This window comes from Amblyomma mixtum, chromosome 8 (genome assembly GCF_055824585.1).
Source record: "Amblyomma mixtum isolate Tamu chromosome 8, ASM5582458v1, whole genome shotgun sequence".
NCBI lineage: Eukaryota > Metazoa > Arthropoda > Arachnida > Ixodida > Ixodidae > Amblyomma > Amblyomma mixtum.
The window spans coordinates 36,836,072-36,847,109 of NC_143019.1; positions in this window are offsets into that span (position 1 = coordinate 36,836,072).

Consider the following 11,038-nt stretch of genomic DNA (forward strand, 5'->3'; position numbering starts at 1 on the left):
TGTAGAATATTAGCCATCAGCTACACAGGAGACTCGAGATGCAAACGACTCTTAGCTTTGCATTCGCTTTTTCCTTGTTCATTCGCTCCATCTGGCGAGATGTGTCGAACTTGGTAGTCGGTCATCGTTTTACCAGTTCCTATAGTTATTATTTATAGTTCATATTCCGTCCTTTTCTCTCTCTCTAGTTCATATAGTTCCCATGGAAGGCAAACGTAACAGTGGGCGGCAGAAAGTTATGTGGGCGTATGAGATTAAGAATTATGAGAACAAAAAATAACTGCGCAAAAGGACGGGACAAGAGACATACCAACGGGACATACCAACTAGCCCCTCACCGCACTCTTCGAGATTAAGAAGTTTGCGGGGATACGGTGGCCGCAGCTGGCAAAGGACAGGATTAATTGGAGAGACATGGGAGAGGCCTTTGCCCTGCAGTTGGCGTAGTCAGGCTGATGATGATGATGATAGTTATTATTTAAAGGCCGAAATTTAACAGTACTTTCTAATTGTCTTTTCCCTAAGCACGACCCTTTTTTGGAGGCTTGTTATCAGAAAAGAAACTTCTGGCCTGCTGTCTTAAGATATGGCGGCAATATAACTTCGTCATTGTAAAGCTTATAATATACTATGATTTTTAATCGCTCGCTTGACGGCTACAGTTCATGGTAGGCGTCATGTATGATTCTGATTTCGCTCCCTTGAGTGCTTGGAAAAACAAATTCACAGGGACGCCTAATTTGAGTAAATTTCGAAGCCTTTACCGGAAGTTACGCCACTTCCGGTCTGATGACATCACTCCTTCCAGCCAATGGGAATGTTCCGGTCTAGTGACGTCACTTCTCTCCAGCCAGTGAGCGAATTTTGTGACTGACGACGCATTTTCGGCCCATGGGGCTTCTAATGAAAACCTGCTTCCAAGAAACTAATCCCGCCAGGCCCATCTTTTCATGCAATGGGTTCACAATTAATAGTAATTTTAACTCAGTATACCTTTTCCCTCGTTGCTGTCGTTGCTGCTTTATTACTGCCGCTGTATTAACGTTATAAGAATGTGCGTTGCATAGTAAATAAAACGACCTGATTTAAACAGCTCTCCGATCGAGTCTGTTGCGTGCCTCGAAGATCGCTGCAAGACGAGGAAAATGGTATGAACACTTAATTTTAGCGAATTGTCGACAGCTCACTACATTTATATATGTCTCTCGAACAAAGCACTGTGTGGCCTAAAATATATTCAGGTACCTAAGCAGCAATATCCTTGCGGTGGCATCACTGTCAGCAGCCAAAATGGGTTAGTTGAAGATCCCTAAGCTACGGCCGCCTATCTTCTGCTCTTATTAATTTTATAATAATTAAAAAATCCGCATTCAGTACACATATTTACCTGTATCATCCAAGCAATAGAAAAAGAATGCTGCTCAAATAGACTGTGTTGGCATCAATAAAATAAGCTGCCATGAGAAAGCCAACTGTCGTTTTCTGCAGGGATGTAGAAAACTTCGTTCAAAGTGTCCCATTGGTTGGAAATGATAGTATGGAAGCACCAGTGCAAATGTACACTTTCTTTCAGAGAGGCACGCGACGATATAGAGTCGGATACAACTCAAGACCGAAGCGGCTTTTCCCCGTCACAGGACAACCACTTCCAGCCAATGGCGTCGGACGATTATATATATATATATATAGTTGGCGGTGGGTATACGCTTTTTTGGGACCAAAATGCACACACAAAATTTTCAACCCCTTATTTGAAACCTTAAAGGCAACACGAAGGTGGCAAACAAAAGGAGAAAGCGATACCACTGCCTCGACTGCTTTCACTTCGAGCCGCTCACCCTATTGTCGAGAGGCGCACAGGCCCACGCGGGAGGCCTGGAAGGCGCCATCTTGCATTTAGACGGGGTCAGGTCCATGTCGATCCACATGTGGTCTTGAAACCCCTGAGGAAATTCATTGGCACATTGATTATTTGTTGCGCGACTATGCTTCTTTCAGTGTAGCTTTGCCTGGTATTGCATGTATATGGTATTTTGTCCTGTCCAAAATATATATCGGTGGTACATATATTTACGACAAAAAACTTGTTCTACATGCTCTGATCTCGACTTTGCTAAAAATGCTTCACCTGCTGCCTGATCAGCCAAAGAAGCACACTGTAGATCGGAATCTATGATTTTGTATGCATAAAAGGTGATGAGTTAATTTTGATTGATTTGATTCACTCACTCATCCACTCAACTCGCTCCTCCATTTACTCGTTCATTCCTTACTGCAATGACTTTTAGCTGATGCATTCACTTATTTATTCGCTACCTAAATCATTTGTCGATTCATTCATTCATTCAGTTCATTCGTTCACTTGTTCGCTTTACTCATTCACGTGACCATGAACACTGCACTGCCTTATACAGCGTGGCGTACTAAAGAAAGGCATACTACGAGAAAAAAGCGAGACTCTTTCTGAAACACATAAAGTGTACGTTGCTCAGTTAAAGGAGCTCTGAAAGGGGCTCTCAATAAAGTTATTACCCTCTAGCAACAATTTTTTGTATTTCTTAGAATCTGAGTCAACTGTAGTCAAACTCTGAACATCGGTGTTTTTATGTCTTTCCGTGTTCTCTCGTCACTTTTTGTTTGTTAAAAAGTCAGTGCTCCTCCGCTGGCTCCACTCACTCGACCCTTCGCCGGCTGCCTGCACGCATGGTTAATCCCCGCTTGGGGGGGGGGGGGGGGGGGGGGTACTTCATCCGTCCAGTCAGGGCCAAGGAAGACAACAAATAGCCTCTCAAACATTTGAGGAGTGTTTTGACTATTTTTCAAACAATTATTGCAGTAAATGAAAATGTTGTTCGGTGTGGTGTTTTGAATGTACAGCGAGCGTTTCATTCGCTCGTTAGATGGAGAGAAAGTGCGCACGAACAGCGCACTGCGGAGGCTTGCTGAGAAGCATTTCGCCGTCATTCGTAAACAATGCGTCCGCCGAGTCGGTCGACACTCCTGCGCGCAGGAGCTAAACACTGGTGCTCTTTCTTTCCCAGGGATGGAGCCACCAGTCGCGGGGCGATTGGAGGGGAGGAACACGTTTTGCAGCGGCCGCCGCTCTGATTGGTTGAGATCGCCGAAGCCTTCACACTGCTGCAAACTACTTTTGACATAGACTGTAATAAGCTGCGTTTACACGAATGCGACAGAAGTCGACTCTACATTTTATTTTATTGGCCCCGCCGCGGTGGCTCAGTGGTTACGGCTCTCGGCTGCTGACCCGAAAGACGCGAGTTCGATCCCGGCTGCGGCGGCTGAATTTCGATGAAGGCGAAATTCTAGAGGCCCGTGTGCTGTGCTATGTCAGTGCACGTTAAAGAACCCCAGATGGTCGAAATTTCCGGAGCCCTTCACTACGGCGTCCCTCATAGCCCGAGTTGCTTTGGAACGTTACACCCCAATAAACCAAACCAAACCAAACTTTTTGATTGAAAGTGCGAAAACGTCGAGGAAGAGAGTAGAGGGCGAATCACGCCTTTCCTTCTCAAAGCCTGCTCTTTGTCTCAAAAACTGGACTGGAGTACTTCTGTCGCATTCATGTAACCATGGCTATAGACATCTCTCAACCGACATACCCAGGAGCGTAAAACGGAGGAGGCAGTGGGTATGAAAAATTTCCCCAAATGGCTCGCCAACTTTTGCGCGCTACTGTGGGTTCTTTGCATTGTGTACAAGGCCATTATTTGGCTCAAGTGTTCACGACAACACGATGCAGATATTGAGCGAGTTTATGTACTCTCCTCAAATCGTGTTTCGCGGCCCCTTTAAGAGCTCTGAGAACATCATCTCACAGCTCAGCTTCTGGTATCTACAAATCTCTGTATTTATTTTGAAGCAGTTAGCGACTACGGCACGAAGATAATGCATGCCCGAGCTGCGACAAAACGTAAGCGTTCGAGTATACGGATGACAGGCATTTCACTCTCCTCTCGGTGGTTCAGTACAAGGCGCACCAAGCTCGATAGTTACTGCACTTTACACTACTCAGTTCACTGGTTAACGCAAACCACAAAGCACGACCTTACAGCAAGGAAAGGAGCCGAGCGTGAACAAAATCACGTGTTCTTTCAACTATACACATGTACTTTCAGCCAGTGCAAGAAAATAGCCTGTAGCTGTCCACCATGTCAACTATTTCTTTCTTCCTATCCGTCATTCTCTCCCCTCTTTCCCTTTCATATCCCGTCTTCTCTTTCCCCTTTGTAGGGTAGCCAATCGGAAAACACCCTACTGGTTACCTCCCAGCCTTTCGCTTCTTTCTCCCTTTCACTCTCTCCTTCGTCCATTTACTCGCAAAGCGGTTTGGGTGTCCACCATGAGCGAGACAGTTACCGCCCATTTCCTATTCTCACAACCAAACATCGTTGTCATCATCATCACTACAACGCACTTTCTCTTCCCATACAGTTTTGCGAGCAGTTCACAGCCTTATTCAAAGTAACCCCCAAATTGGCCCGCTTTCCTACTTACCATCGATCGAATCCTCTTAATGGATGTCACGACAAGGAGCCGTTTTCGGCCCTTGGAAATGCGACGAGCCACTTTGCGCGCCAGAGGCATGTACTCCCCAAACTCAGTCGTGCTCCTTGAAAGCCCGCCCAATGTCTCGCTCGGATATGCTTCGCCCGGAAACGCTCCATTTGCGACTACTGCAGAAGCTATTGCGAAGATGAGCACAGGAAAGACGAACTTCATGACAGGTCAGGAGCTGGGAGAGCTGTGGATGTCTTTCCTGGTGAATTAAAGAGGGCGCGTCGAGCGCCTCTGGCTTGAGTGAACTCATTACGAAGACGAAGACGGTCTTTCGGCTAGACTGACAAATGATCAACGCCATTTAAAGATTTCACGGTTTCTTTTCTCCTTTCTCAATCTCTTCCAATCGTTCATCTTGCAAAAAAAAAAAAGAAAGCGCCATTTAGTTCGGGATGATTTATGTCATGCCGTGTACTGGTGTTCGGCGTTATAGAGAGGGTAATACTCGAACAATGGGGACGTGAAATGACACGTTTTTGCCTGACACGATGTGTAAGCAAGGTGTGAAGTAGTAATAAGCAATCAAGAGCGAGGGCCTCTCCTGTGTTTTCCTTCCTCTATGTGTGGTACACACTTAAGTGACGTTAAACACGAAAAACCTGCGCCGATTACACGCACTTGTAGGCGTGGCTCTATCAAGTCTCGTGGTTTCAGTTTCGTCCTTGTCTGACACCAAAATTGCTTACGATGCAGAGGCGACGATAAATGCATTTTAGAAACGCTTAAAATTGATATGATATTACTTACGGTGGGCAGCAAGCCTCTCAGTAAATAAGAAGCCTAACAGTAATAGTAAAAAAGTTAACTATTCAGTATTGGTTAATCAGCCTGATAGTTGCACGACTTAGCTGTATTCTCATGAACTACACAATGTTATGCCCAAAAAAGTGCTGGTGTATAAAAACTAATTTTAAAAATTTCTGATGGTTTTACGTGAAACATCCTGCATATAAATAACACCAGCCACTTCCCACCAGTAATTTCCGGCAAAGACATCAACAGCTTCGAATGCTATCGTATTGCTGACACATAATGTAATTGTGTGTCTCTCTTTTTTTTAACAGTCCGACTATTACCACCGAAAATCGTGATAGATGAAATTTATTTGGGAAGTGTCCTTACTGCCCGTTTATCGTTTCGCAGAGAGTAGATTCACAGTACAGAGTGGCTCAATGTGAAAGGGAACAGTGAGCGAGTGGCCGCCGCGCTTCGTGAAGCGCTGCCGCCGATAGTCTGCGCGAGTGGGCGGCACCAGACGCATGCGCGGAAAGAGTAGCCTGAAAGAGTATCGCGCATGCGCCTTTGCCGCCGGTTCTCGCCTACTCAAGGCGGCCGCGCTCTCGCGTGCTCCCTTTCAAATAATGAGCCACCCAGCATGCCTTTGACTGTCGAACTGGGCTTTCTACTTCACTCAAGCGTGCCTGGGTCCATGTTTAAAATTTTGGTGATTTCCCTTTGAGTCGTAGCTTTGTTTGATTCCGGATAAAGGAGATGCCGCAGAAGATTCCACGTCTCTCTCGTGCCTAGATTGCCATTTACATTTTCGCAGATATGGTCCCATTGCTGCCTTGCGATTTCTGCGGAGTGGTGTTGAATTTATTCTGTGAGTGTGAGTATCTTGTTTCTAAGCTTTTTGTTGTATTTTTGTTTAAGCCATCTTTTTTCTAGGCTTTGCCTTGCCTCCCACATGTGTGTAAGTCGGCTGTCAATCGCATTTACGCCTAGGTCATGTACTAGTTCTATAGTGGCCTTTCCCACATCTGATAGGAGGGTTTGTGTCCACTGTTCTAGGTCTGTGATCGGTTCCTGATTTTGGTCGCGGATCGTCCTAAGTTTGTCCCAATCGGTGATCTTGTTTTTTCTGGGTTGGGGTTTGAGATTGGTAATGGCGATTTTAGATGCTATGATATAATGGTCACTTCCCAGATTTTGTCTGGTGTTGCTCCAGCTTAAGTCTGGGAGATTTTTGCCTATCGTGAGGTCCGGGCACGTGTCCCTGCTCACGCTGTTGCCTATCCTGGTAGGTTGCACGGGATCCGTGTATTGGGTTAGCCCTCTTTGCTGGATAAAATCAATCAGGGCCGTGCCTTTCTTAGATATAGTTGCCTGTCTCCATTGCACGTGTTAAGCGTTGAAGTCGCCCACAATTCGGGTTGGGTTTTGGCCTGCAATTTGTAGGGCTTTCAGTATAGCGGCTTTCGCTGGTCCAGCCTGCGCCCTGGGGTGGCTGTATGCGTTCAGTATGAACAGAGAAGAGGAGTTTCTTTTGCTGGGTAAAATTTCGATTAATACACAGTCGAGCTCTGCGTTTTCAATTTCGTGGTTAACCACGGTAAGGTTTCTATGTACCATCGTAGTGGTTAAAGGTTGTTCTGTGATGTGACATGGCAGAACTGCCCGGTACCCTGGCAGTTTTAGTCGAGATATTCTGGGTTCTTGGATCGCTATTACGTCAGGTTTTTCAGAGTGCGATTGAATATGTAACTGCAGATCTGCTTTTTTTGTTGCGCACAGATCTGCAGTTCCACTGCCAAATTGTTATGGTTTTAGGATTGGCCATTTTGCTGGGATAGATCGATTGGCGCCCCTTGAGCTGACGGGGGAAGCCGACGTAAAATTTCCTGTAAAATGGTGTCGATTACCCCGAACTTGTGATTTACATCCTGTATGTGTTGTTCGAGTCTTTGTGATAAATTTTCAACTGTTTGTGTTACGTTATTGAGTTTCTGACTGTGCTCTTCCACTTTTTGTTCGAGTTTTGGGACTCTATCCTCCGATGAGGGATTTCTAACATCAGCTACTGCTCGTTTTTTGCGAGGTGTTTCTTCCTTGCTTACTACGCTTACTGGGGTTTCGACTGTTGCGGACACAGTAGTTTCCATTTCTGTAACTTCCTGCATTGCAAGTGGTTTTGGAGGAGGGTCCTTAGATTTGGCGGGTGCTTTTAGTTAACTGTTTTCCTGTTCTAAGTGTTTGATGCGGTCCGTAAGTATTTGAATGTGGTGGAGTGCCTGACCGAGTTTAGACTGTAGTAACTGCAGCTCCGTCCCCTTTCCGTGAGAGGCCACTCCCGCCCAGCTCACCTGTTTCGGTCCGGGGCTCTGCGTCCGGCTGCTGCTGCTGCGTCCACTGCGGCTGCTGCTGCGTCCGCTGTCCAAGGGCGGGAAGGAGCTCGAGCGGTCCTTCCTTTGGGTGGATGTTGAGTCGTCGCTGGTCCGGGATTTTGATCTTGACTGGTGCTCCGACGTTTTAGTGTGGGGTCGTAGAAATCTTTTCTTGCAGCTGTTATCGCCTGTGCGGTGCCCTTCTCCGCAGACAATGCAGACTGGGTCGCAGATTTCTTCTTTGAGGTGCTGGTTGCCGCAGTACGGGCACCGTTGTTGCGGTGGCTCCGGACATACGTCTCTTCTGTGTCCGACTCTTCTGCAGTTCGTGCACGCCTCTACTTTTGGAATGAAGGGGTAGACCGGATACAGGACGCCGAAGTATATGATGCTATTTGGCAATTAGTCCGCGTCGAAGTGGAGCAGGAGGGACTTTGATGTTCTTCCCATGGTTCGTGCTTGGACGATTTCAGGGTTTCTTTTGCGAAGTTCTGTCATCATTTATTGCTGCGTTTCGCCATCGTAAGCCCGGTAGATGATGCCCTGCAAGGCCTTGTCCGGAGGAGCGATGTACGACGTCATGATGATGTCCTTGCCTTCCATCTTGATTTGTTTGACTGCGACGTAACGTAGTGCGTTTGCCTGCACCGGCGTCGATATGGTGAACACATTATTTGTGCAGTTCGTTCTGGATTGGTCTTTGTCAGCCTCGGTCGCGGTAATGCCGCTCGCTGATGCGATAGCTTACCCGATTGATTTCTCGGTGTAGCGCGTGATGTCTACGCCACCCGTTGGTCTGTAGATGATCTTATAGTCTTCCTCCGGTAGTCGTGGAAGTGGTTTCTTAAGATGGAGTGGAGGGAGAGGTTGCGCCTTCGACTTTTCGGTCTGCTTATTTGGCTTCTGAGCTGTTAATGACACAGCTTTGGGGTCCTGATTCCGGTAAGACAAAATCGTTTTCCAATCGGGCGTTTCGAATTCGTCTGGGGAGGCGTTCGCCCCAGCTACGGCGTACTCCATGACTGCCGCCGTGGCGTTCGCGCCGCGCCAGGCCTGGCGTTCGGGTAAGCTAGGGCGCCGGAGCGACGCTGGCTTTAGACAGTCGGAGCTCGGTCGCCCGAGCTCCGATTTGCTTAAATGAGGTCTTGAAAGGTGCCGTATAGACTCACGCTTCTTGTCCGTGTGTCGGAGTCGAAGTATCCTGGGTTTTTTCCTTGCAGAAGATGCTCGAACGCGGAGCCCATACGAAGCACATGTGCCTCCGTTGGCCCTCTAGCAGCCAACACGCTACAGCAGAAATACTTCTGCACAACCCGAGAGACGCAGTCACTACCAGATTATAAAGGACAACCTAATCCCCTCCTGGACGCTGACATAACAATAGCGGAAATAAGAGCAGCCCTCCATAAGATATACGCACGACATCCGCCCCGGGAGAAGACGCCATTAACAATAAGACAGTCAGAAACCTAGACGACGCTTCCATCACAGCCCTCACGGACTTTGCGAACGAGTGTTGGAGGGAGGGCAAACTCCCAGCGGCTTGGAAACATGCCATTGTTAAATTCATCCCTGATGTTAAATTCATCCCCATTGTTAAATTCATCCCTGCTGCCTGATCAGCCAACAAGCAAAATGTGCTTAGGCAGATCAGACTTTATGAATGTGTACGTATACAGACGAATAAAATTTTGATTTGATTTGATTTGATCCCAAAACCGGGCAAAAAGCTCGCGCTCGAAAACCTCGGACCTATTTCGCTTACATCTTGCATAGGAAAACTGATAGAGCACGTCATACTAGACAGACTCCAGTCTCACATGCACAAAGAGAATTTATATCCACACACTATAATTGGCTTTAGACCACATTTATCAACACAGGACACGATGCTCAGACTAGCAAACGAAGTCCTATCTCAGGAGCAAGAAAGGAGCACCAGGGCAATCCTAGCTCTAGATTTAACAAAAGTGTTTGATAACGTCAAACAGAAAGCAATCCTAGAATCTCTTTCACCGTTGAATGTGGGCGAAAGAGCGTTTAACTACATCAAGGACTTTCTCTGCGATAGAACGGCTAAAATTGAAATTGGCGCAATCAAATCCGACACCTTCAGTTTAGGAGACAGAGGAACGCCGCAAGGATCGGTCCTCTCCCCCTTCTTATTCAATATAACCCTCATCCAAATGGCACACGCACTCGCAAAAATCCCAGACCTAGAGCACTCTTTGTACGCGGACGATATCACCCTTTGGACCACCAAGGGGAGTATCGCCACGATACAAGATACGCTACAACAAGCGGCAGATGTAGTAGTAGAGGAGGCACAAGCCGCGGGACTCGCGTGTTCCCCCCAAAAATCTGAAGTCCTCATCCTACACCCAAAGCGTCAAAGGAAAAATAAAGCGCCTGAGATCAAAATCTACGCGGAAGGGGCAGCCATCCCAGAAGTGGAAACACTAAGAATCTTAGGAATGCTGATCCAGTCAAACCAAAAAAACGACACGTTAATTAAAAAACTGAGAAACACTGTCAACCAAATCTCCTTCCTCATCAGACGCATCGCGAATAGGCGAGGAGGAGTTAAAGAAGCCGAGACCAGGAGACTAATACTAGCCTTCGTTCTTAGCAGAGTCAACTACACTACGCCATACGTCACCCTCACAGTGGGAGAAAGAGACGACCTGGATTCTCTAATTAGACAGTCCTACAAAATTGCGCTCAACCTCCCTCGTCATACTCCAAATGAAAAACTATTACAGTTAGGAATTCATAACACCTTAGCGGAAATGATAGAAGCACACCTCACCGCACAATATGAAAGACTATCAGGCACTGAAACGGGACGTTTCATCCTAAAGAAAGCAGGAATACAATATGAAGGAATCCGTACACACACCTTGCCAATTCCAAGACACGTGCACGAACACTTAACAGTCCCTCTTCTGCCCAAAAACATGCATCCACACTACGATACGGACAGAAGAAAGGCTAGGGCACAAAAACTTCACGAAAGATTTTCAGTTAAGAAAGACACGGCGCACGTGGACGTGGCAGAACATGCGGACAGAGACGCCTTTTCTCTGGCAGTTGTCGATCATCGAGGTTCTCCCCTTGCATCGGCGACAATAGATAAAACAAAATTTCCGGAGGAGGCCGAAGAAGCTGCCATAGCTTTAGCCATTACCTCCACCACTGCCAAATACATCATAAGTGACTCCAAAACAGCAATTAGAAATTTTGCAAAAGGAAGGGCCCACTCAGCAGCCATCAAAATCTTACAAAAAATCTCCAATACCCGCCAGATAATATTGATCTGGGTCCCCGCCCATTCGGACCATCCTGGAAACGAGGCG